This window comes from Macrobrachium rosenbergii, chromosome 7, assembly GCF_040412425.1.
Source record: "Macrobrachium rosenbergii isolate ZJJX-2024 chromosome 7, ASM4041242v1, whole genome shotgun sequence".
Classification (NCBI taxonomy): domain Eukaryota; kingdom Metazoa; phylum Arthropoda; class Malacostraca; order Decapoda; family Palaemonidae; genus Macrobrachium; species Macrobrachium rosenbergii.
The window spans coordinates 38,122,381-38,149,880 of NC_089747.1; the positions used below are offsets into that span (position 1 = coordinate 38,122,381).

A 27,500-nucleotide genomic window follows, 5' to 3' on the forward strand; every position below is an offset into this window, starting at 1 on the left:
TTCAAATGAGCACCATAATCTTTGGAAGATTGAATTTCAAGTCAATGGCCTAATAATAATAATAATAATATTACACTTTTCCTGAGAGAAAAGCTATCAAAAATCTTTTGTACTTTAGCCAAAAAGCTTACTGATTCTGTCAAGGTAATACTTCAAAGTTTTGTTCCAAAAAAACTATTCTTAACTATACTGACTATTTTGTTAACAGTCCAGAAAATCAATAAAACTATTCCATCTAACTCATGAACTATTTGCTACTGACCGTATCTGAATTCCAGGACAATGACCTAAAATCATTAAAATGACCTAGTATCAATCTTATGTGACCTTCGTACCCAGGTTAAGTATGCACTGAATAGTGACCTACTGGGTACTGCAAATCAAAACTAGGTTAGTGAAATGAAAATGATCCTAGACAGGAAGTCCCAGGTTACGACGGGCTCGGCTTACGACGTTCTTCAAATATTTTTATCATAAATTATTTCCTGGGTTACAACGCATGTTCTGGGGTTATAATGCTGATCTGATGGAAGAAATGACTCCAAAATGGCAGAATGGCCAAATTTGAGGTTTTTTTGGACGAAAAACTCATAAAAATGCAGGTTACACATTTTCAAGAGACCCATAGAATTAAAAGTAACGTTTTCTTACAATTTTCGACAATATTTTGGCTTATGACGAGGCATCGGAACGGAACCCCCCGTCATAAACCAGGTACCCTCCTGTACTGATATTACATGGATATGAAATTTATCTTATATATCAAGAAGCCTGAACTAATGAGATTATGGGTAAGAATTATGAATTCTGAAATGTACAAAGCTACTCAGGAGCTAATAGCACTGCTAGGATATCGAAGCAAAAACTATGTACCGTATATCGAAGCATAGCTATTTAAACTTATATGAAACTGAAATAAAATATGTATCCTGAGACATGCCAGATATCCAATACTGAGTAAAAAATTTAAATTACTTATGGGATCAAAATGATACTAGATTCTAGCACAAACAAAACTATGTATCCTGAATCATGAGTAAGTACTTGATAGCTGATAATACACTAAGAAGTTAGCAATAAGAACCTCTGTATCTTAATACATATTAAGGTGTCATCATCTTTATATTTTTGTTCCTTTTTCAGCCAGCAGTAATTTGGCAACTATCTTGTCCCCGTTAATTTGCTGAAAATTGAAGGGGTTCTGCTTTTAAAGACTTCCTTGTGTAGAATATCTTCTTCTTCTTCTTCTTCTGCCTTCTTTGTACACAGACTTTCTTGGTTCAATATAGTATTTTTTCATTCTTCATAAAATATCTAGCCTGCAAGGAAAAAGTATTATATAGAAGCATGTACCTATATATGAAATGATAATTTACAGTCTAAAAACCAAGTCCTATTGAGCGACTCAAGATATATTCACTTACAAACCTGACATGATGCAGTGTAGTACAAAACATAGGCAACACTGGATAAACTAGATTGTTAAAAATGAAGACACTTTATGGAAGGCAACTTAAAACACGTGACACTACTGTTACAACACATTCTGTGCAAACGGCCCTTTTGATGTCACATTTATTGAACGGTTTAATCAAATGTGGTTCCTAGTGCCATTGCTGTAACGTAGCTTCCCTAAGGAAATTGTGCAGCTGAAACTTCAGAAGTGCCAGCAAAAGAAGCAGATGCATTACTAACCTGATACTATTCTTGTATTTTAATAATGTACCTTCATCTTTATTTATTCATTTATTTGTTAATTTATCTATTTTTTCTAATAACTAATCCTCTGTTACTGTAGTTCCCATTACCTTCCGTTACTTCTTTCGAATGAACACCATATTCTTTGGAAGCTTGATTTCCAAGTGAATGGATCTTATTCTATGATTTTTTTTAGCCGTTTCTAGAGGTCATTGCAACCGTTATCAATAAAATACAAGTCTACAGCAGATAATTCCTTACCACAGAAGCCAACTGACACATTACACTGTGCAATTATTAAAGTCAATATGGAATGGAATATAGAGTTTAAGCCAAATGCCAGGCGCTGGGACCTATGAGGTTTTTCAGCGCTGAAAGGAAATTTGAGAGTATAAAAAGTTACAAAGGCGTAAAGGGAGGAAAACCTCACAGTTGCACTATGAAATAACTGCTAGTGGATGGATAGCAAGATGGAAGAAAGATAATATGAACTGAGGTACAGTAAAAGGAATGAACGGGGTTGCAGCTAGGGGCCGAAGGGGCGCTGCAAAGAACCTTTCGTAGTGCCTGCAGTGCACCCTGTGAGGTGCACTGGTGGCACTACCTGTCCTACAGGGGCAAAGTCAACATGAAACACAACTACGCAGTGCTTTTACAGTACTGGACCGTAGGATGAAAATCTCATTCAAAAGAAAAGAGAAAGACTCTCCCAATGCTTACAAATCTGATCAAATGACATGTACTTTACACCACTCTGTGACACACAAACTGCTGCACTTACTTATGCTTACAAAAACCCTTTTTTAAAGTCTATGGCTAAATGGAGAGTAATTCCTGGTCCCGTTGCCAAAGACGTTTGCAGAGAAAATTCAAAACGGGGGCTCTGCTTGGTGCTTCGTCAGTGTGATTCTCCATACTGGCAACCATCTTCAAAAGATTCTAGCTCTAAGTGACTTCGCGATTTGCGAACTGCTCGCACCTTTCAGAAAAAGAAATCAACAATTCAAATACTGTATGTACCTACTTAAAAAACTAAATAATGAAAGTTCTCAGTTCCTACATTTATGCAATTTTGGAAGGCAACTGTTTCTGGTGAGCAAATCCTAAATACTAATCGCACATAGTACGAAACAAATAAGACCTAGAGAACAGTCTGCAGACCTATAAGATCCATTCAAAAGTGGCCTGACAAATAAGTAGGTGATGGCAATCTGAATGATTTAGAGCCAAAATCACTTTGAGGCTCGGATGACCTAACTCCTTGCCAGTAACCAGCAAGATACAGATCTCTCTTTATTATGATATACTAAACTCTGCTAGCTATATGTCATCTTACCAAACCACTTCCATTCCTGTATTTCATATATTCTGTCTCTATCACTCAAGAAATAAAAATAAAGGCAATAGCAGAATGCTCCTTACGTTCCTAGTGGGTAAGTGAATCACTTTCTGTACCTGCCAACTGCTTTCCAGTCTTTTGGAACCTTGCAAAATCAGTGTGACTTATCTATTCATCAGCTGATTTCCATTACTTCAAATTATTTCGTAAATACTTTACGAGTTGCACTTCATCATGATGGAATATTTCGGTAAACCAACCTTCTTCTATATGCAGTAAGACATTGACTTTTTCTGACTTTTATGAAATGGTACAGGTTTGTTTGGTAATGGTACGACAATCATTACTGTCAACTGTGGAAGTTCTTGCCAGCAATGAGCTGATCACAAGTTGGTTACTGTTTTAATGTCTGTGACCAAAGCATTTCCCACTAACTGATCTTGGTATATTTAATGAAAATGCACCATAAAATACAATAGTAATTAATGCTAAGTGATATTCCATTGTGTTCATAATATACCCATCAATCATACTCTGCACTAACTTCTGAGCCCTGACTATATGACGTTAAAATCAAAAAAAGGTTCTTTCCTGAAACTCAAGTTCACATAAAATGTTCCAGTGCGATTCTTACCTCGTCGCTGTTCCGATGACTGCTGCTCAGTCAGTGGCCTGAGGCGCCGTGGCTAGCATGTGAGGCGGATCTAGCCAGCCTTCCCAGTCGGTCAGAGAAAATCACAATTGCGCTGCATCTACGCCTTCTCTACAAGCCTGAAAAAATGTTAATGTATGAAAGCAGTAGTTCTTTTGACTGAATGGGAATTAAGGGCAACAGTGTTACTGCATAGGAGATAATTTAAAAATACGTATGAACTCATTTGTCAATTTGAAAGCATCTGTATCAACCTTTGGTGAAGAAGTTAATGAGATTTTCTTTATGTAGTTTCTTTGCGCTTTCTTGAAATCTTCAGCTGAAAACCCTTGTGGACAGAGTCAACAGACTATACACAGAAGAGAGTCCCAAAGGGAAATCAGCAGAGAGAGAGAGAGAGAGAGAGAGAGAGAGAGAGAGAGAGAGAGAGAGATGGGACACAAACTGATGAAAAAATGTCAAGGAAAGGAAAATGAATTCAAAGCACCTGAAATTCAGGAGACGTCAGCAGAGCAAGAAAGAATTTGCTCCTCGCTCAAACATTTGGAGATCAGAGGACTGCGCAACTGCACTAGGCAAACTATTCCACATTGTAGTTGTATCCAAGATAAAACTCCTAACAAACTGAGTACAGTAAACCCCCCGTATTCGCGTTCTCACGATTCGCGGGTTTCTCTGTGGAACATATCCACCCATTATTAGTGGAAAATTCGCCCATTTGCGGTATTTTTCACTGAGAAATATTCACTAATTACTGTATTTTCATAAAATTTTCATGAATAAATGCACTTTTTGTGATAAAACTACTAAAATACTCAGGTATATGTATTTTTACATGGTTTTTCTTGTGTTTAAACTATCAAAATGGGCAGTTCTAAGTGTTTTTAGAGGGGTTTTAAGTATTCGTGGATTTTAGCTATTCGCAGGGGGGTGCAGTAGTACACATCCCCTGCGAATATGGGGTTCACTGTAGTATTAAAGCTAATGGAATGGAATATAGAGTTTAGGCCAAAGGCCAAGCACTGGGACCTATGAGGTCATTCAGTGCTGGAAAGGAAATTGAGAGTAGGTAGGTTTGAAAGGTGTAACAAGGGGAAAACCTCAAAGCAGTTGAAGCACTTTGAAAAACTGTTAGGAGAGGGTTAAGGATAGCAACACGAAAGAAAGATCATATGAACGGAGGCACAGCAAAATGAATGACAGGGGTTGCAGCTGGGAGCCGAAGGGACGCTGCAAAGAACTTTTACGAACGCCTACAGTGCACCCCATGAAGTCCACTGACAGCACTAACCCCATATGGAGTATTAAGGCTAATTATGCATTTTACAACTAAAAGTACTTCATATCCTCTTCATATTATTCTTTTCAGCCTTTCACACACAGAAAAAAACCTGATAAACTGGAGTTGGAAAATGATGAAACGGTAGGCGTAACTGACTTAAGTGAAGTATACCTTAGTTTAACCAGACCTCTGAGCTGATTAACAGCTCTCCTGTGGCTGGCCCGAAGGACTAGATTTATTTTACGTGGCTAAGAACCAATTGGTTACCTACAGCTTATTGTGGAATCTGAACCACGTTATAGCGAGAAATGAATTTCTATCACCAGAAATAAATTCCTCTAATTCTTCATTGGCGGCGGAGATTGATCTCGGGCCTAGCAGAGTGTTAGCCGACAACTCTACTGACTTGCCCAACAAGGAACTGGCATAACTGACTAAATCATACAAAAAGTGTAGGTATGAAGGCACCTACAGGAAAAATGACATAACACTTACTAATGAAATGACTGATTCTTAAAACCAAATTACTAGTCAAGACTGATTCCTGACTATTATATCAGATCTACTGTATCTGGATACAAAGTTCTCTGGAAGAAAAAGTAAAAATGGTAAAACATCCCAATTCTTATTCCTGACATCACCATCGTAATCTAGTAAGGTCATTGTTAATTCGTATGAATGAAAAAGATTTCAAATCATCTACCTTCCTTATAAAGGCCCAGTCTTTGTTATTCATGTTCGAGTTCAATTCTACGGCCGGCTGATGACATGGAGGAATTTATTTCTGGTGATAGAAATTCATTTTTATAATGTGGTTCGGATTCCACAATTGTAGGTCCCATGTTGCTAGGTAACCAATTGGAAAAGACTTCAAAAAATCTAATCCAGCCTTAGGAGAGCTGTTAATCAGGTTAGTGGTCTGGTAAAACTAAGGTATTACTTATTCATGTTCCATGAAAATAGTATTCAAATATATGTACCATACATCTATTTACACTATAGATCACACCACCTTGGCATAGTTTTCAAGAACTTGCGGTAGCAAATACATACACAATATGCGGTTATGGTGCTTCAATAATATGAAAAGAAAATAGTAAAAATAACCACTTTTTAAAAAACCATTGTATTTTTTACAACAAAGCTATCATCTCACCCCCAAGGTTTTAGTGAAAACATCAAAACTAATCTTTTTATACAAACCCAATTATTTCAACAAATCTATGTGCTCTACATTCCAAGAGACACCTTAGAATGGAAGAATACACTCTGGCTGGCTGCACATCTAGGAACCCCAGCACCGAGCCCTCTGTAAATTTCAGGGCTTGTATTTAAAAAATCAACCTTTTCTTTTCACAAAAATAGATTGTTTTAGCACATAACCCATCAGCTTTCACAAGCCTGATTTGCCTGCTGAAGAGAGAAGGACTCTTGTGTATGCTGCCCTTAGATGGAAGACTGCAGTATCTGCAAAAACACCACTGAGAAAAACGGTACGTTTTTTCTTGCCTTAACACTGATTTTGCAGATACTGCAAATGGGACCCCCTACATGCGCATGGAAAGCATCGCAGAATCATTCTGAAACTCACGATGGCTTATGTATTAGTGTTTCATCAATACAGAATCATTCTGAAAATTTTGCAGATACTGCAAATGGGACCCCCTACATACTCGTGGAAAGCATCGCAGAATCATTCTGAAACTACGGTAACTTATGTATTAGTGTTTCATGAGCCCAATAGTTGGCATATCTCAATTTCGAAAATTTTGCAGATACTGCAGTCTTCCATTTTAGGGCAGTATGGTGAACTTTAGGTAGGGAGCTTGGACAGCAAAGTGCTGAGTGAACATGAACCGGTTACAGGTCTCGAAAGTAACAATGAGCTTTATAGTTTGACTGGTTTAGAAGGCCATGGTTTATATTCTCTTATTTACGGACAGGGTAAACAATATGATGAACTCATCCCACAATAATGTGTTGCAAGAGTTTCACAATCATAAAAGAAAGAATAGTTATAAGTAAGAGGAAGACGCCACAGAACCAATGGAGATTTGAGATAAGTCTCTAAGGCAGAACCGATCACTTGTTTACAGAATTTTCCAATCACAAATATGCAATTTACTTCATTCTAAATGTGGCTGACTGGTGGGGATTAAGACCGATCTAGTTCAGTTTCTTGGATACTCTAATACCAATTCAATAACTCTCTTGTATTGAATTGAATCAGACTCTAGGCAAAGGCCAATTGACACTGGGAGGTTTGAGGTCATTCTGTAACAGGAGGAAAACCTCAAAGCAGTTGACATGAATCAATTGTTAGAAAGGTGTAAGATGGAAGAGAATATAAAAGGAGGTGCAGTAAAAGGAACGAAAGGGGTTGCAGCTCGGGGCCGAAGGCAAGCTGCGAAGAACCTTAATTAATGCACTGACGGCACTACCTCCCAAGGGGAATAACTCTCTTGTAGATTAAGACTATACATCAAAACTTACTACTGTAATTTGGACTTGGGATAAAAAATGCACAGGCGGCTGAGATAGCCCCTAAAAAGTGTTAGCAACTTGATACAATGTTTTGACAGTTTATAACCTACTGAACTAATTGTAAGTACTGTGTCATCTTTGTGGTTTTACCATGCTGTACATAAGGTAACGATGGAGAATTTGTGGAAAACGAGTAACATATCACTTATAGTTTTCAATATCCTCCCTAACCTTTACCCTCTGAAAGGATGTGATCGATATATCTTATCGTTATTCTTAACAATATCATTATTATTGGCTTACTTATTCAAAACTGCAGAGCACAAAAGGATACACCAATAGAATGGGTAAGCATTAACATAAGATATTCCTTTTCGTACTCACAAAAACTGACAACCAATATCGACTTACTTCTTGGCCTGAGAGTCAATTCATTGTCTAAGTCTTCCTTGATGACACCTTTCCCATGCACTGTAAGTGACTCGGAGCCGATGGAAGGAAATTGGGTTTTTCAAGCATTCCTGTAAACAGAGCAGTAACACTATACTATAATATACAGTATATTTTTCCAGACAGTTTATACATGTACTGAACTATAGAGCAAATTTATAACCGAAAAGTTATAAACAAAAGTACGGTACAATTATAAAATGACTTAAAATATATCACAACTTGAATCTGTTGAAAAACTATCTTATGCGACAAATAATAATAATAAAAAAATTTCCCATCACCATCTGAGTCCCAACATTCTTGCCAACAATCACTTACTAATTTTCTGACATTAGCAAATAGGGTGACACTCAGCACACTACACAGGAGGTATAGAATGGAACGGAATGGAATATAGAGATTAGGCCAAAGGCCAAGCACTGGGAATCATGAGGTCATTCAGCGCTGGAAAGGAAATTGGGAGTAGGTGGGTTTGAAGGGTGTAACAGGAGGACAACCTCACAGTTGCACCATGAAAGGAGGTGCAGTAAAAGGAATGAAAGGTATTGCAACTAGGGGCTGATGAGACACTGCAAAGAACCTTTAGTAATGCCTACAGTGTACCCTGTGAGGTGTACTGACAACACTATCCCCCTACGGTGATTGGAGGTAGAACAATGGCAAAGAGTTATGTAACATCAGAATCTAGTGGAAAATATGGCAGTTACCAACTGACTCAAACTGGTCACAAAAGAAGTTAGAACCTAAATACTTACAAAGTATATAGGAAATTAACCTAGGCAAGTTACCCACCTGACTATGGTCTCAACAACCGAACCAACTTGAGTTTCAAAGATAAGCCTGTCTATGACAAAGGTCTATACAGGCAGTCCCCGGATTACGATGGGCTCGGCTTACAATGTTCCAAACTTACGACGCTCTTCAAATATATTCATAAAAAATTATTCCCTGGGTTACAACGCATGTTCCGGGTTTATGACGCTGTTCCGATGGAAGAAATACGGCTCCCCAAGGGGCAGAATGGTCAAAATTTGGCAGTTTTTTGATGAAAAACTCAATAAAAAATGCAGTTTACATCGTTGACAAGACACTCAAACGATTAAAAGTAAGGTTTTCTTAAAATTTTTGGCGATATTTCAGGTTACGATGATTTTCAGGTTACGATGATTTTCGGCTTACGACGCGGCGTTGGAACGGAACCCAAGACATAAAACTGGGACTGCCTGTTTTTTCATAGGAACACTCTAACATTAATGACGACCGTGATGAACGTGAATAGACACTGGTGTATGTTTAGGAATAAAAGGATAGATAAAAAACCCTTAATTCTCAAACAATACATATAAATACTACTACATACAAACAGTAAACTTACCAAAACGCTTTCTTTTATTTGTTCCAGAAATAATTAGTTTTTGTCGAAAACATTTATTCTCCTCAGTGGCCCATTCCAGTGCCATGCCTGTAAATACAAAACATTGTGAAAAGCAATTCATTTTTGTCAAATTCTAAATAATATACAAAGAGAATTAATAATAACAATTAATTTGATCACAATGACAGGTTGAAACAATATCAATTGCTATGCCCGGGCAAAGGACTTTAAGTAACAAACTTTAGTGCAGGGGCAATTCTTTATTATGATTTCAGTTCTCTCTCTCTCTCTCTCTTTGCATCCAATGTCTTCACAAAACCAGTCTCTAAACTAATTGACTGTTGAGGTCAGGTTAGGCAAGCCCTCAGCCATTTTGCAGCCGGAGCCCCACAGTAAGTTACAATTTGGTTCGAACTGAATATAGAATTTAGGCCAAAGGCCAAGCACTGAAACCTATGAGGTCATTCAGCGCTGAAATGGAAATTGACAGTAAAAGGTTTGAAAGGTATAACAGGAGGAAAACCTCAAAGCATTTGCACTATGAATCAATTGTTAGGAGAGGGTGGAAAGTAGGATGGAAGAAAGAGAATATAAAACGAGGTTGCAGTAAAAGGAACGAAAGGGGTTGCAGCTAGGGGCCGAAGCCCGCTGCAAAGAACCTTAAGTAATGCCTACAGTGTACCACATAGGGTGCACTGACGGCACTAACCCCCTACGGGGACAATTTGGTTTGCATGAATGAAATGCTAGGCCAGACATGGCTATTCAATGCCATAGTTGTGAAGGTTAGGTTGGGATGCATCTCTGTATCTGTCCCTGCTTCATTTCCATGCTTTATTCATTTTTTTGGTGATGGTTACTATTGATATCTATAAATTGAGTATGTTATGATTAATAAAATTCATGCATCTTGGACGGGGCCCTCTAGAAAAATATAAAAAATCTTGGTTAGAACCAACAACAATGGTTAGAAATGCATGAAAGAAATGACACCTTGAAGGAATAGTAAAGTGTATGGCCCCTGTACTTGAATAGGAATAGAAACATTACATCTTTCACTGTCTAGTTTGTTAAAATCTAGGCAATAGCTGTTAAAATATTAGTCTGAACATATGATTCTGTTTTGTCTCTTTTGGTAATTTGCTTAAATTTTAAATTTACAGCCTGGCATCAGCGAACGCTGGGTCGGTCGTCGCATGCCAGAATGCAAAAAAACTCCGCCCAAGTTGGCTGAGACTGTAGTTAGTTGGACAATGAACTGCATAAAGGGAAGATATTTGTTTTTTGATTCTGACTCAGGAAAAAACCTTAAGGTAGAAAGACTTAAAATAAGTCGAGGTGACCAAAGAAATCACACTAACACTTAACCGCTTTAAGACTAGCCTACTGCCGAATAGATGAGTTCGGGTCCTTTTGACTGTAAGTCACTTAGGCCGTAAGCACGCTTACGTGCAAAATGGGCGCCATTTAGTACCAGCCCCTTGGGGATGTACGTAAAGCATAAAATAATGACGGTAAATACCATAAACATTGCGTTTTACGTTGTTTGGGACGTTACGGCCTAAATGACTTACGGCCGAAACGACCAGGACCGGAAGAGACGCACTCACATCGTTCTGCTGTGCACAGTGTCGCATCATTATTGTTGTTTCAGATTTAGCTGGCCTTGTGCCAGCACGGGCTCTTGCTCCCAGAGCAGCCCGTAATCAGGAGGGTTCGGACGGGGCAAGGCGCCACGTCAGATCGCACCAACCCTCGATTAAGGTTAGGTGAGGATGTACCCTTCTCGAACGGTGTCTTGGAATGCTTGAGAGGTGGCCGTGAGGCGTCGAAATAGCCTGGCATACGCAGCGTCTCTCCATCTTTCCCCAAAAAATCTGTTCCTAGCTGGTATTTTCAGGGACAACTCGCAGGGGGGGGGGTGAGAACCCCCTCACCTAAAATTGTCACACCTTAAGCTTAATGGCTGATAAAAACATGGTTACTATTTTTTTTATTTAATCGAAATACGTTTATAAACACTTACTTGCCGATGGATTTCACTTATACGATGAAATAACTTCAAAGACAGTCAAACTGTTCGTTTATTTCCGGGACGTCTTGACAGCACGAGATCAAAACAAAGAGTGACGTCACAGTGCGGTTGCTAGGCAACGAGAAGACGCGGGGGAGAACACTTTTCGAAAGTAGTGAAAATAAAAAAAAAGGAAATCACGAGATAATTAAGACTTCCAGATTATTAAATTGTAATGAATAATTAAGAATAAATTAATTATAATAATAAAAATTAAATTTATTTGACCGTACGCGCGCGCCGACGCGCTACAATAATCCAAAACTTTGGAAAGATTGCCCCCCTATGCTGTCGTATCGTACGTACTGAGGATGGCTTCGGCATAAAGGGTGATGGAGAAGCTAAGGTTTTATATGGCTAAGACTGTAGAGTCTTCAACCATAAGCTATAATGGAGTGACATAGCTGCCATATATAGCAGCTGACATACTGTCTTTACTTATTCAACATGTAAAATTCTATCTCTCTCTCTGTTGCGAGTTTCTCTCTCTCTCTCTCTCTCTCTCTCTCTCTCTCTCTCTCTCTCTCTCTCTCTCTGTTGCGAGTTTAATTCTCTCTCTCTCTCCCAATCGTTTACAAGTGTAATGTCTTTCTGTCTCTATCTCTCTTCTTCTCTCTCTCTCTCTCTCTCTCTCTCTTTTCTCTCAGATCTCTCTCTCTCTCTCTCTCTCTCTCTCTCCCAATCGTTTACAAGTGTAATGTCTTTCTGTCTTTATCTCTCTGTTGCGTCTCTCTCTCTCTCTCTCTCTCTCTCTCTCTGATGCAAGTCAGATATCTCTTCTCTCTCTCTCTCTCTCTCTCTCTCTGCGTTACAAGTCAAATCTGTATCTCTCTCTCTCAGTCTCTGTCTGTCTGTCTGTCTCTCTGATGCAAGTCAGATCTCTCTCTCTCTCTCTCTCCGTGTTGCAAGTCAAATCTGTCTGTCTGTCTGTCTCTGATGCAAGTCAGATCTCTCTTAGTGTTGCAAGTCAGATCTGTCTCTCTCTGTCTCTGTCTGTCTGTCTCTCTCCCTCTCTCTGTTGCAAGCCTAATATCTATCTCTCTCTGTTGCAAGCCTAATATCTATCTCTCTCTAATCTCTCTCTGTTGCTCTCTCTCTCTCTCTCTCTCTCTCTCTCTCTCTCTCTCTCATCCTGGGCCATTAAGTCAGGCACCAGATCTCTTTCATCTTCCATCCAGAATATTACCAATCTCCATCTCCGCCTCTTCCTGCCAAAAACCATTCTTCCCCAAAACTTCTGAATTTTAAATTCACGTTTCTTTTGCAGTTCAAGTTTCCCCATTAACCTATTATTATTATTATTATTATTATTATTATTATTATTATTATTATTATTATTATTATTATAGGATATGCACTGACCTCAAAATGGCCTCCAAAATATAACAAGTGAAAAATGCGCAGAAGTTTCTTCGAGTTTTCTGTATGAAACTTTCAGCCATGGCCCGTGAAACCCTCTGCCGTGGACCATGAAACTCTGAGCCGCGGTCCGGTGGTGGCCTGTGTGTGTGTTGTTGGTACCTATAGCAGTGCCAGGAGTGCGATTATGGCTAACTTTTCAAGTGTTCGTTTCACAGTAGTACCCCATTGTCTCTTGTGTTCGTTGTGTCCGGTGTGTTTAGTAATACTCTCTCTCTCTCTCTCTCTCTCTCTCTCTCTCTCTCTCTCTCTCTCTCTCTATATATATATATATATATATATATATATCAGAGGACATACAATATGATATTCTCTCTCTCTCTCTCTCTCTCTCAGAGAACACACAAAAGGATCTCTCTCTCTTTCTTTCTATCAAAAGGCATACGAAATGATATATCCCCACCTCTCTCTCTCTTCTCTCTCTCTCTCTCTCTCTCTCTCTCTCTCTCTCTCTCTCTCTCTCTCTCTCAGAGGACTTACGAAATTATATACCCTCTCTCTCTCTCTGTGTCAGAGGACGTACAAAAGATCTCTCTCTCCCCACTCTCTCTCTCTCTCTCTCTCTCTCTCTCTATCAGAAGACATACGAAATGATTCTCTCCCTTTCTCTCTCTCTCTCTCTCTCTCTCTCTCTCTCTCTCTCTCTCTCTCTGCCTATTAAGTCATGCTCCAGCCTTCTTTCATCTCCAATCGAGAATATTGCCAATCTCAAACGCAGCTGCTTCCTGCCAAAACCATTTTCCCAAACCTTAAGATGTCTGGGCTTTCGTTTCTCTTTCATCATCATCATCATCGTTATTATTATTATTATTATTATTATTATTATTATTATTATTATTATTATTATTATTATTATTATTATGATAATGTTTTTATTATTATTATTATTATTATTATTATTATTATTATTATGATAATGTTTATTATTATTATATTATTATTATTATTGAATAGAATTGCCTTTCATTATTATTATTATATGATAATGTTGATTATTATTATTACTATTATTATTATTATTATTATTATTATTATTATTATATTATTATTATTATTATTATTAGTATTATTATTATGATAATGTTGATTATTATTATCATTATTATTGAACAGAATTGCCTTCCATTACTATTATTATATTATTACTATTATTATTATTATTATTATTATTATTATTATTATTATTATTATTATTATTATTATTAATTATTATTATTATTATTATTATGGAATAGAATTGCCTTCCATTATTATTATTATTATTATTATTATTATTATTATTATTATTATTTTATTATTATTATTACGAGAAAGCAGAACCTCTTGTGTATATATTTTTCATTAAACAGTGTGGCTGGATCAACGGAATTTAATAAAATAAATATATAATAAATTCTAGATTTTTCTATTAATTCCAATTTCATTTTACTAAAATAAACATATATTTTCGCATAAATACGATCAGAGACTTCTTTATAATCTCTCTCTCTCTGTCTCTCTCTCTCTCCCTCTCTCTCTCTCTCTCTCTCTCTCTCTCTCTCTGTCTCTCTCATAAGACATACACTATGATATACCGCTCTCTCTCTCTCTCTCTCTCTCTCTCTCTCTCTCTCTCTCTCTCTCTCTCTCTCTCTCAATCCCCCCTCTCTTTCTCTCTCTCTCATAGGACATACAATATGATATACCGCTCTCTCTCTCTCTCAATCCCCCCTCTCTTTCACTCTCTCTCTCTCTCTCTCTCTCTTTCTCTCTGTCAAAGGACATACGTATACAAAATGATATACCTCTCTCTCTCTCTCTCTCTCTCTCTCTCTCTCTCTCTCTCTCTCTTAGGACATTCAAAGTGCTATACCCTCTCTGCCTCTCTCTCTCTCTCTCTCTCTCTCTCTCTCTCTCTCTCTCTCTCTCTCTCTCTCTCTCTCTCTCTTAGGACATGCAAAGAAGATATACTGTACTCCTCACTCTCTCCCCCTCTCTCTCTCTCTCTCTCTCTCTCTCTCTCTCTCTCTCTCTCTCTCTCTCTCCAAAAGAGCAAACTTCCTCTCCACAAAACATGCATTACCACATCATTATTTCTCTCTCTCTCTCTCTCTCTCTCTCTCTCTCTCTCTCTCTCTCTCTCTCTCTCTCCTCCCGAAACTTTTCTCATGGAGTTTTATTGCCCCCAAAGGCGGCCACGGTCTCAGCGTCTTGCTCAAACGACAATTGAAGAAACAACAGTTGAGGAAAACAATGTAAGAAACAACAATTGAAACAACTGAAGAAATAACAATTGAAACAGCAATTGAAGAAACAACAGTTAAGGAAAACAATTTAAGAAACAACAAATGAAACAACAACTGAATTGAAAAACAACAATTGAAACAACATTGAAGAAACAGCAATTGAAACAACATGGAAGAAACAACAATTGAAACGGCAATTAAAGACACAATTGAAGAAGCAATTGAAGACACAATTGAAGAAACAACAATCCAAATAACAATTGAAGAAACAACATTTGAAGCAACAACTGAAGAAATAACAATTGGAACAACAACTGAAGAAACAACAATTGGAACAACAACTGAAGAAACAACAATTGGAACAACAACTGAAGAAACAACAATTGAAACAACAACCGAATAAACAACAATTGGATAAACAACAACTGAAGAAACAACAATTGGAACAACAACCAAAGAAACAACAATTGAAACAACAACCGAAGAAACAACAATTGAAACAACAACCGAATAAACAACAATTGGATAAACAACAACCAAAGAAACAGCAATCGAAACAACAATTGAAGAAACAACAACAGAAGAAACAACAATCGAAGAAACAACAACTGCAACCCCTCGGAACCTGAAACAATGGAGCCGAGAAGGCTTCGACGCCTGACTCATCTGCAGATTCATCGGTAATGTGAAATAAAGCAAAATGCGAAGCACTGACAGTGGTTATGTCAACGCAAGCACAGTAATGCGAAATAAAGCAAAATATAAAGCACTGAGAGTGGTCATATAAACGCAAGCACAGTAATGCGAAATAAAGCAAAATGCGAAGCACTGACAGTGGTTATGTCAACGCAAGCACAGTAGTGTGAAATAAAGCAACATACAAAGCACTGAGAATGGTCATATAAACGCAAGCACAGTAATGCGAAATAAAGCAAAATATAAAGCACTGAGAGTGGTTATATCAACGCAAGCACAGTAGTGTGAAATAAAGCAAAATACGAAGCACTGACAGTGGTTATGTCAACGCAAGCACAGTAGTGTGAAATAAAGCAACATAGTGGTTATGTCAACGCAAGCACAGTAGTGTGAAATAAAGCAACATACGAGAGAGTGGTTATATCAACGCAAGCACAGTAATGTGAAATAAAAATAATTATTGTTACTCTTTCTTCACCAGACGCTCCAACTATACGGCTGCGACAAAACATAATAGAGTTGGCGATTATAATAGTGACCCCTAAATCTTCGAAAGAAAACGGAGCTTTTATCGATTGAATATTCAAGCGACGGAGATTTCTGGGAGAGAATAATTTCACATTATTCTACGAAAATGACGGAGAGATACACAACATCAAATGACGTTTGAGCGTAAGAAGTTTAAGACACAATATATTATGTGTGTGTGTGTGTATACCATAAAAAATAAAATAATCAACGATCCTTCTTCCCATTTGTCACGTAATCTGACCAATTCTTTCCCAGTGATTTTCTGGACCAACGAAATCTCGCTCCTTCAGCCATAAACAAACTTCCGGTCGTGATGTTCGTGCGCTACTGGTACTCACATCACTGCATCAGAGATTCACATCTCTTTCCAAAGTCGTTTTGATGTTTTCCTGCGATGGGATCGCTCCAAATCCTTTATGCATTTTTTTTATAACAGCAGGCGGTACTACCCTAATGCTGTTCCCGTTGTTTTTTAAATACATTTTTATCTATTTATTAATTTATTAATATATTTTTCCTTTTTAGTAAGTGAGATCTCTTCTTTTTATATTTCTCTTTACTTCCTCTTTCTTCTTCCTAATGGACACCTCAATATTCTTTGGAGGACTGAATATCAAGCCAGTGGCCCCTTTGGTGGGCATAATAATAATAATAATAATAATAATAATAATAATAATAATAATAATAATAATAATAATAATAATAATAATAATAATAATATTCTTTGGAAGCTTGAATTTCAAGTCAGTGGCCCCTTTGGTGGGCTTGTTCCATATGAATAAGGTTCTTCATCTTCTGAATAATAATAATAAAATTATAAACATATATTTCTGTGAATTAAGCTGAATGTCATTTACCCTAAAGCAAATACACATATTGTAAAATCTTCTTAACCAAAAAACAACAAAAAAATGAAGACAAAACGAGAGAGTAAAACAATCCACAGGATGTGAAATACAAACAAAACGACATCCAGTTCTCTTAAAAGAATTCGCGCAGTACATTACCAGGTCGACGGAACGCATGCGAGAATGCACGAGACCGATAAAGATTAGATAAACGGGAAACATGAGAGGTGTTTCGACCATCTGCCCCCCAAAACGAATAGCGATCATCCTCCGTTTGAATTAGATGAACAGCCTCGTTTCCCGCCCGGGGCCGACATAATGCAAGCATCAGTCCCTTTCAGAAAACAAATTGAATTTAATGAAGGAGATTTTCTTCTCGTTGCAGGAGCTCACTGGGTATGTGTCAGTTTAATGAAGCAATGGATTTAGGTTAGTATGTAAACTAAGAAATACTTCGGAATAGGAATAAGCAATAGCTAAAGAAATAGACGAGAATGAAGGGTTGATATCAGAAGTTCAAGCGAGAGAGAGAGAGAGAGAGAGAGAGAGAGAGAGAGAGAGAGAGGTGAGCCCAAAATGAAGACTGATTTTTATCAGAGGATTTACTGAAGTTAAAAATAGGGTGGCCTTACCTGACCTTACCTGAGTAAGTGTGCTAATCTAATAACCGTAAAGAAACTAATTATTATTATTATTATTATTATTATTATTATTATTATTATTATTATTATTATTATTATTATTATTATTATTCACAATATGAACCCTATTCATACTGAACAAGCCCACCAAAGGGGCCACTGACTTGAAATTCAAGCTTCCAAAGAATATCATGGTGTTCATTAGAGGTGAGTAACAGACGGTAATGGGATATACAGAAAGAAGAGATCACTTATTGAGAAAGAAAAAAATAAATTAACAGATTAATAAATAAACAGAGAAAATGTAAGTAAATTATTAGAATACAAGGAGAATTGTATTGGGGTAGTTATGCATCGCATCTTAGCTTGAACTTCTGAAGAAGTTCCTATTACACGTCATCTTCAGTAGCCAGGCTGTTCTTCCACAGTCCAGCGGTGTGAGGAATAAAGGACCTCTGGAACTGAGAGAAGAAATGGGAGAGGAACTGAGAGAAGAACTGGGAGGGGAAATGAGAGAAGAACTGAGAGAAGAGCTGAGAGAGGAACTGTGAGGGGAAATGAGAGAGGGAACTGGGAGAGAAGAACTGAGAGAAGAACTGAGAAAGGAACTGAGAGAGGAACTGTGAGAGGAACTGAGGGAGGAACTGAGAGAAGAACTGAGAGAGGAACTGTGAGGTGAAACGAGAGAGGAACTGAGAGAGGAACTGAGAGAAGAACTGAGAGAGGAACTGTGAGGTGAAATGAGAGAGGAACTGTGAGAGGAACTGAGGGAGGAACTGAGAGAAGAACTGAGAGAGGAACTGTGAGGTGAAACGAGAGAGGAACTGAGAGAGGAACTGAGAGAAGAACTGGGAGAAGAACTGAGAAAGGAACTGAGAGAGGAACTGTGAGGTGAAACGAGAGAGGAACTGAAAGAGGATCTGAGAGAAGAACTGAGAGAGGAACTGAGAGAGGAACTCCCGTGAGGGAATCAGCCTGAACCGTTTGAGGAATCCCAACAAGAAGACTGACCCCGTCACCCAAAGCTACAAAAAAATCAGTTCTTTTACAGCAAGCACTGAATCATACTATTTCTCTGACACTTCCCAGAGGCTTAAGCAAGCAAGCAAGCAAGCAAGCAAGCAAGCAGGGCTCACCAGCTGCGAATATGAGAATCCCCGGAAGCTGCCAGCTGTTACCAGCTGGGCAAATAGAGTTAGGGCGAGAACAGGAAAGGTTCTAGCAGCTTACCCATTGCAATGAGCCTGATTTGTCCCTAAATAGAGACAGAGGGATTGTCATTCATTGGGTCTGTCGCGCCTGGGGGATTTGGGAATCGCACGTGGGAGGGCGATTGTTTTAACCAGGCGGGAAAGAGAGAGAGAGAGAGAGAGAGAGAGAGAGAGAGAGAGAGAGAGAGAGAGAGAGAGAGAGAGAGAGTAAAATGTAAGGGTACAAAGTAACGTCATATATATATATATATACACACACATATATATATATATATATATATATATATATATATATATATATATATATATATATATATATATATATATATATATATATATATATAATATATAAATGGATAGCCATATATTCAACACTATTTTTCTGTTTGTAATCTTCCACCTGGATGACAGAGTCAGGATAATCCACAATCCAGCCCCATAGATATACTCTATTTCAGCCAATAAAATATAATTTCACGACGGCAGAACAAGGAAATGAAAGAAAGAGAACAATAATTATTATCAAAGAGAAACAAATCACCTTACACCCACTTTTAGAGATTCTAATTAAAATTCTGAAGTGTCACTTTCCTTCTATCCCCAAAATATGATACAGTTTGGAATAATTCTTGTTTTCTTTTGATTCCCAGAAATATCCCTCATCCAAATCGTCTGATAAGGGAGAGAGAGAGAGAGAGAGAGAGAGAGAGAGAGAGAGAGAGAGAGAGAGAGAGAGAGAGAGAGAGATGGATATTTGAATTTAAGCCAAAGAACAAGCCCTGGGACCTATGAGGTCATTCGGCGCTGGCAGGGAAATTGACAGTAAGAAGGTTTGACAGGCGTAACAAGGAGAAAACCTCTTAGTTGCACTATGACTCAATTGTTTGAGAGGGTGTGGAAAGTCAGAGGGAAGAAAGAGAATGTGAACGGAGGTACAGCAAAAGGAATGAAAGAGGTCGCAGCTAGGGACCGAAGGGATGCGGCAGAGACCCTCAAGTAATGCCTGCAGTTCACCACGTGAGGTGCGCTGATGGCACTATCCTTCTACGAGGCCAAATCGTCTGGTAGATGCTCTATTGAGGCTTAAGATTTCCTCCAACTTGATCTTTTTTCAAAGGGCTTACCAAGGATTATTTTTCCATTTACTAATTGATACCTCCTCCAAATCTTACCTGTCTCGGCTCCCAGTGATCAAGGAGTGGCAGAAGATAATCCTCCAGGCTTCGTCTTCTCTCATATCTCTGTAGATCTAAAGCCTTCAAAGGTCTGTCCTCGGATTCAGTTCGTCTGCATCAAATCTGAAATAGATAACAGCACACTGTAAGTCGAAGAAATAGAGATTAATTTACTCTAATTAGAATTCCAGCAGACTGATTGACTTTTTTATGATTAATTTGATGTCCTGACAATGGGAAAACGTCAAGTAGAAAAGAATAATGCTTAAATAGGGAAAGCAATGAACAGCCAAGGTCGACAATAGTGGAAGGGCAAAGGTGAACAATTGGTCTTTCAATTCGTATGATCCCCTAAAACGAAATATATATTTATATATATGTATATATATATCTATATATCTATATATATATGCGTGTGTATGTGTATATAAATATGTATATATATACATACACACCCACATATACAAATAAAACTTCTCGCAAACATAATAGACAACTCCCCAACACGACAAACAGTTAATACTCAGAAGTAATTACAGTATGTCACAATAACAATAACTCCATTACACTGATATTACAGGACTCATAACCATAAAGGAAGGTACACAGCTCAAGTGGATGTTCTTCTCATTACCGAGGAAGAGAGAATTTCGGTCGTTCTCCTTCTAATGGCCTCTCCTGCCTCAGGTCTCATCTCATGAATGGAAGGCTATTAAATAGAAGACTATTTAAACAGAGGGCTATTAAATAGAAGGCTATTAAACAGAAGACTATTTAAATAGAGGGTTATTAAATATAAGACTATTAAATAGAAGACTATTTAAATAGAGGTCTATTAAATAGAAGACTATTAAACAAAAGATTAATAAATAGAAGACTAATTAAATGGAAGACTATTGAATAAAAGACTATTAAATGGAAGGCTATTACATAGAGGGCTATTAAACAGAAGACTATCAAACAGAGGGCTATTAAATGGAAGACTGTTAATAGAAGACTATTAAATAGAGGGCTATTCAATAGAAGAGGACTATTAAACAGAAGACTATTAAATAGAAGATTATTTAATAGAAGACTATTAAATAGAAGACTATTAAAAAGAGGGCTATTAAATGGAAGACTATTAAACAGAAGACAATTTAATAACCTTCTGTTTAACAGTCTTACATTTAGTTTTCTCCTATTTAATAGCCTTCTGTTTAATAATCTTCAATTTAATAGTCTTCTATGAAATAGAAGACCTAAAAAGAAGACTATCGTTCTCACTCTATTAATGTCTCCTACCTCACGTCCCTCTTTTATAAACAAAAGACTATTAAATAGAAGACTATCAGACAGAATACTATCAAACAGGAGACTATTAAACAGGAGACTATTAAACAGAAGACTATTAAATAGAGGACTATTAAACACGGGACCATATTATACAGAGGACTATTCAGTAGAAGTCTATTTAATAGAGGACTATTAAGTAGAAAACTATGAAATAGAGGACTATTAAACAGAAGACTATGAAATAGAGAACTATCAAGCAAAAGACTATGAAATAGAGGACTATTAAACGGAAGACTATAAAATAGAGGACTATTAAGTAGAAGACTATCAAACAGGGGACTATTAAACAGAAGACTATGAAATAGAGGGCCATTAAACAGACTATGAAATAGAGAACTATTAAACAGAAGACGATTAAAAAGAAGATTATTAAATAGAAGACTGAAACTTCTCCAATAAATGGTGTTTCACATATTTGATGCGAAAGCTTATGCAAGAGGGTGCAATAACTATGAATGTTGGCAATAATAACAGATTTCCTTAATATCTATGTTCATAAGTGCATGACATCAAGGAATGTAGGGTGGAAACCTCAAGATTTACAACAAGGTTCATTATTATTATATTATTATTATTATTATTATTATTATTTTTATTATTATTATTATTATTATTATTATTATTATTATTATTATTATTATTATTATTATTCAGAAGATGAAACCTATTCATATGGAGCAAGCCCACCAAAGGGGCCATTGACTTGAAATTCAAGCTCCTAAAGACTATATTATTATTATTATTATTATTATTATTATTATTATTATTATTATTATTATTATTATTATTATTATTATTATTCAGAAGATCAAAAAACCCTATTCATATGGAACAAGCCCACCAAAGGGGCCACTGACTTGAAATTCAAGCTACCAAAGAATATATTATTATTATTATTATTATTATTATTATTATTATTATTATTATTATTATTATTATTATTCAGAAGATGAAAAACTCTATTAATATGGAACAAGCCCACCAAAGGGGCCACTGACTTGAAATTCAAGCTTCCAAAGAATATATATTATTATTATTATTATTATTATTATTATTATTCAGAAGATGAAACCTATTCATATGGAACAATCCCACCAAAGGGGCCACTGACTTGAAATTCAAGAATCTTCCAAAAAATCTTATGGTGTTCGTGCGAAAGAAGCAACAGAAGATAATGGGAAATACAGAAAGTTATTAGAAAACCAGATAAATTAACATATTAATATATAAGCATGATTCTTTCACTATATCTTCTCATAACCGCAAATGCTTCTAAGGCCATTAGCGTCCAATTCAATTTAAAAATGGTGGAACGTCTCTCTACAGCTCCCTGACGACGGTAACTGAAACCTTCCTTCCTCTTCCTAACTGAGAAGAGTTTGAGATTCCTTGTGTGCCTCGTTGCTTGCTACATTGAATGCACCCGAGCACATGTTCCCGCTCTCATTTGCAATTCAATGCGTTCATTACATAGACAGATAGAGTTGATGGTGTTTGGCTTTTGGTGGAACAACCTCATTTAGGGAATGGGGTGTTTGTATGTATGTATATATATACACATGTATATATATTTATATATATATGTATGTATATATATTTATATATACATATATATATATATATATATATATATATATATATATATATATATATATATATATATATATATATATATATATATACCCTATATTATATATACATATATATATAGATATATATATATACATATATATATATATATATATATATATATATATATATATATATATATATATATATATATACATACATACATACATACATACATACATACATACATACATACATACATACATACATACATACATACATACATACATACATATATATATGTATATATATATATATATATATATATATATATATATATATATATATATATATATATATATATATATATATATATGCTTATATATACACATGCATATGTATACATATATATATATACATAATATACATATATATACATACATGCAAATAAAAAACAACCCTTTCCCTAAACAGGTTTGTCCAAACGCCGTGTAATGAACACATTTAACTGCAAATGATAGCGGGAGCATTTGCTTGAGTGCATTCAGTGTAGCAAGCAACGAGGCCCAAAATGAATCTTTAAACTCTTCTCAGTTAAAAAGAGGAAGGAAGATTTCAGTTGTCGTCGTCAGGGAGTTGTAAAGAGACATTCCACCATTTTTGTCTTGAAGTGGACGCTAATGGCCTCCGAAGCATTTGGGATTATGAGAAGATATAGTGAACGTTTAATGCTTATATATGTTAATTTATCTGGTTTTCTAATCGTCTTCTGTATTTCCCATTATCTTCTGTTGCTTCTTGCAAATGAACACCATAAGATTCTTTGGAAGCTTCTTGAATTTCAAGTCAATGGCCCCTTTGGTGGGCTTAATAATAATAATAATAATATATTCTTTGGGAGCTTGAATTTCAAATCAGTGGCCCCTTTGGTGGGCTTGTTCCATATGAATGGGGTTCGTCTTCTGAATAATAATAATAATAATAATAATAATAATAATAATAATAATAATAATAATAATAATAATAATAATAATAATAATAATAATAATAATATTAATAATAATAATAATAATAAATTCTTTGGGAGCTTGAATTTCAAAACAATGGCCCCTTTGGTGGGCTTGTTCCATATGAATAGGGTTCGTCTTCTGAATAATAATAATAATAATAATAATAATAATAATAATAATAATAATAATAATAATAATAATAATAATAATAATAATAATAATAATAATAATAATGAACCTTGTCGCAAATCTGAGGTTTCCACCCTACACTCCTTGATTATGCAGTTATGAACATAAATATTAAGCAAATTTCTTATCACTGCCAACGTTTATTGCTGCTGCCTTCTCTTGCACAAACTTGCGCATCAGATATATGATTGCACCATTTATGAGAGAAGTTTGTGTGACGTACGGCTTAACAATCTTCCATGTTTGCGTGTCCTGTCGTGGTAATGGTAATATATTCAAAGGGTAATTTCGCTGAATGGATTCTGATATGGTAAAATGGGTCTTATTATTCTTGGGGAGACTTCGACTATTGTATAACAAGGAAAGAAAATGTTTCTGAAGGAATTTGTGTAAAGGATAAAGCATTGTTAGAAATTGGTATTTTCAGCATTAGTTGATAAGCTTGCAGTAATGGAATGGCAAGTGTTTATATATATATATATATATATATATATATATATATATATATATATATATATATATATATATATATATATTATGACAATTCAGTGACCAGTACTTATATGTAAAACAACCAAACAAACTAAATTCTCAGAGGACCTTTAGTATTCCCCAAATAGTGACACTGAGGTTTTATATTTCAGCAATGATACAGCAATGATAATGTATAATAGGAAGTTTGACAATTCCAGTTTCAATTTCTTTTGAAGTCAAAGGCATTGTTCTCAGGTACTATCTTCATATCAAGACTTTGAGTCAGTCTACACTTCTTTTTCTCTACGGGCACGCATTCCATTTACTTGGCGTCATCAGGACTGGATTGCAAATACGAGGTTTTTACCACTGCATTTGTGACCCAGTCCTGATGACGCCGCCGAGAGAGGTGGGGAAACGGAAAATGGAAAAGAATCCCAGTTGAGTTTTCCTTGTTCTTGAGAAGCTTGCCAGCAGAGAAAAAGGAGAAGTGTAGACTGATTCAAAGTCTTCATAAGAAGATAGTATCTGTGAACAATGCCACTGACTTCAATAGAAACTGTATTAGAGAATTAGAGAGACAATATGCCAGAATAGAAGGCAATTCCAGTTGTACTATTTCAATCAGTATTTTATCTTGCTAGTCAGGAATGCTTTTGTGTTGGGCGATGACATGTTCGTTAAACCATATTTCAGCCCTTGGCCAAGATAAGTAGAGTTTGGTCAATGCTTGGATGGTTTGCCTTCTGTAAAAGCCAGGCACGGTTGGCACATAAGCCCCTTGAAGACACATGGAATAAACTGTAGAGTTAGCAACCTCACCCCATTTGCATGCTTAATTCATACCAGAAGGATAAAACTTTGGGAACACAAAACAAAGTTATAATTCTTGCACCACGTGAAACCTCTTTCAAAAATGGGCCCCTCGACTTGCAGGGAACTAGCTGTCGGGTTAGCAACCTCATCTCATAACTGGAAAGATAACATTTTGGGGGACACAAAATAAAGTTAGAATTCACAAAATAACTTTATAATTCTTGTAGCACGCGGAGCCTCTTCCAAACAAGAATGTCGAGACCTGAGCACGATATACCTCCACGAAGATTATCACTGCCCAGAACTTTCCTGGATATTAGTAAATCCTAAAGAAGTTGTCCCGCTCTCTTGCTTATAACCCTGGTTTATTTGCAAAGTTCATGAGAAAAGGGGAGGAAAGTTTGTGTCGACGTGGATCAAAAGGAAAGAAAGTAATATAAGTTTCCATCTGAGTTGCACGAAATTCCCGTCTCAGCCTTGCGACGACGCCCGGCGTCCTATTCAATCGAAGTTTGGGGTCACTGGAGTTTCTTGTTGATGAGACTCGTGTCTCCAGCAGGCATCTATCCGCTGCTTTCATTAGATGGACCCTTGACTGATTATTATTATAATTATTTATTATTATTATTATTATTATTATTATTATTATTATTATTCAGAAGATGAAACCTATTCATATGGAAAAAGCCCATCCAAGGGGCCATTGACTTGAAATTCAAGCTTCCGAAGAATATATATTATTATTATTATTATATTCACAAGATGAACCCTATTCATATGGAAAAAGCCCACCAAAGGGGCTGTTGACGTGAGATTCAAGCTTCCAAAGAATATGATGGTGTTCATTAAGAAGAAGTAAGAGGAAGTAAAGGGGAATACGGATTGGTCCATACATGCTGATAATGGTTGTAGCTGGATCATTAAAGACTTGAAGCGTTTAATCGCCTTACTCCAGTCTTCTTTTTCTTCTTCCTCTTCCTCTTCTTCTTCTTCTTCTTCTTCTTCTTCATTTCTATATGGGGTTGCTGTTCCCTATCAGCATTCTCCACCTTCCACTGTGCAGTGCATATCCTGACTTCTTAATTAAACCTTTTTTCTGCATGTCATTTGCTATTTTATCCTTCCTTCTGAACTTTTTTTAGCCTTCCTCTTCTTCTCCTTCTTCCCTCCTCCACCTCCATTCTCTTAATAACACTTAACACATGATCTTATTCTCTCTGCATGACCAAACCACAGTAGCTGTAGTCTTCTTTCCTAGGACCTCTTTGATTCTGCCCCTATCTTAACTCTTCCTTTAGTGCCTTGTCTTACATGCAGCTATGACTGGTGGTTTAACCGATGGGTTCGAACCATGACTACAGTCAAACCAAAATGCCTACGAACATGGCTGTCGTTGGCTGCGTTGCTGAACTTCTTTCTGATTTATAATCCTACTATGGTTAATCTGCATTCCTCAATTCGGGGTGCTTTAATCCGGTCATAAAATCCTATTTATCTCTCCCACCAGTTACCCAGAAGTAAGAGACCTCTCCGGGTAGCATTTTCCCGAGATGTAACCGAGTACGAGACCTTTCCCTGAAGAGAGCGTGATGCCATATCTTAAAAACTAACCATAGAATTGTCTTGAAAATAATCTCATTATGTTTCCCACACCCAAATTCCTCTTCCGGTACTAATCTAACCTAACCTAACTCTCCCTAACCTAACCTGACCGTAACATAACCTAACCTACCTAACTTAACCTAGCCTAGGGGCATGGCAAAAAAACCGGGGCTGGTGTAATATTAAAATATATTTCAGGAACTTGCTTCTGGGACAAGGCCGACTTAATTTACAACCTACCATTACTTGAGGAGCCAATGACAGTATTATTTTTTTATCGCATTGTATCGCTTATTTTCATCAGTGAGTCTGGGTTAGATATTGGGCATTTGTATCACTAAATATAAGTCATTCTTTACTCTTCCTCATAGCTCATTTTACATCTTCAAAGTTAAATACGCA

The 27,500-nt window shown here is 36.6% G+C and overlaps 1 long non-coding RNA gene across 2 annotated transcripts in view; it reads right to left on the reverse strand.

The window, feature by feature from the left end:
- Positions 1-6: 6 nt before the first annotated feature.
- Positions 7-27,500, reverse strand: part of LOC136840309 (uncharacterized) — a 132,648-nt gene continuing 105,154 nt past the window's right edge. The window contains exons 3-8 of one of the 2 annotated variants that reach the window (XR_010853578.1): positions 20,101-20,226; positions 9,284-9,370; positions 7,867-7,976; positions 3,672-3,808; positions 2,490-2,677; positions 7-1,319 (exon numbers count right to left, since the gene is read on the reverse strand). This is a non-coding gene — a long non-coding RNA (uncharacterized lncRNA). Of the gene's footprint in view, positions 1,320-2,479; positions 2,678-3,671; positions 3,809-7,866; positions 7,977-9,283; positions 9,371-20,100; positions 20,227-27,500 lie in introns of both variants that reach the window. The other variant, XR_010853579.1, reaches the window with a different exon arrangement.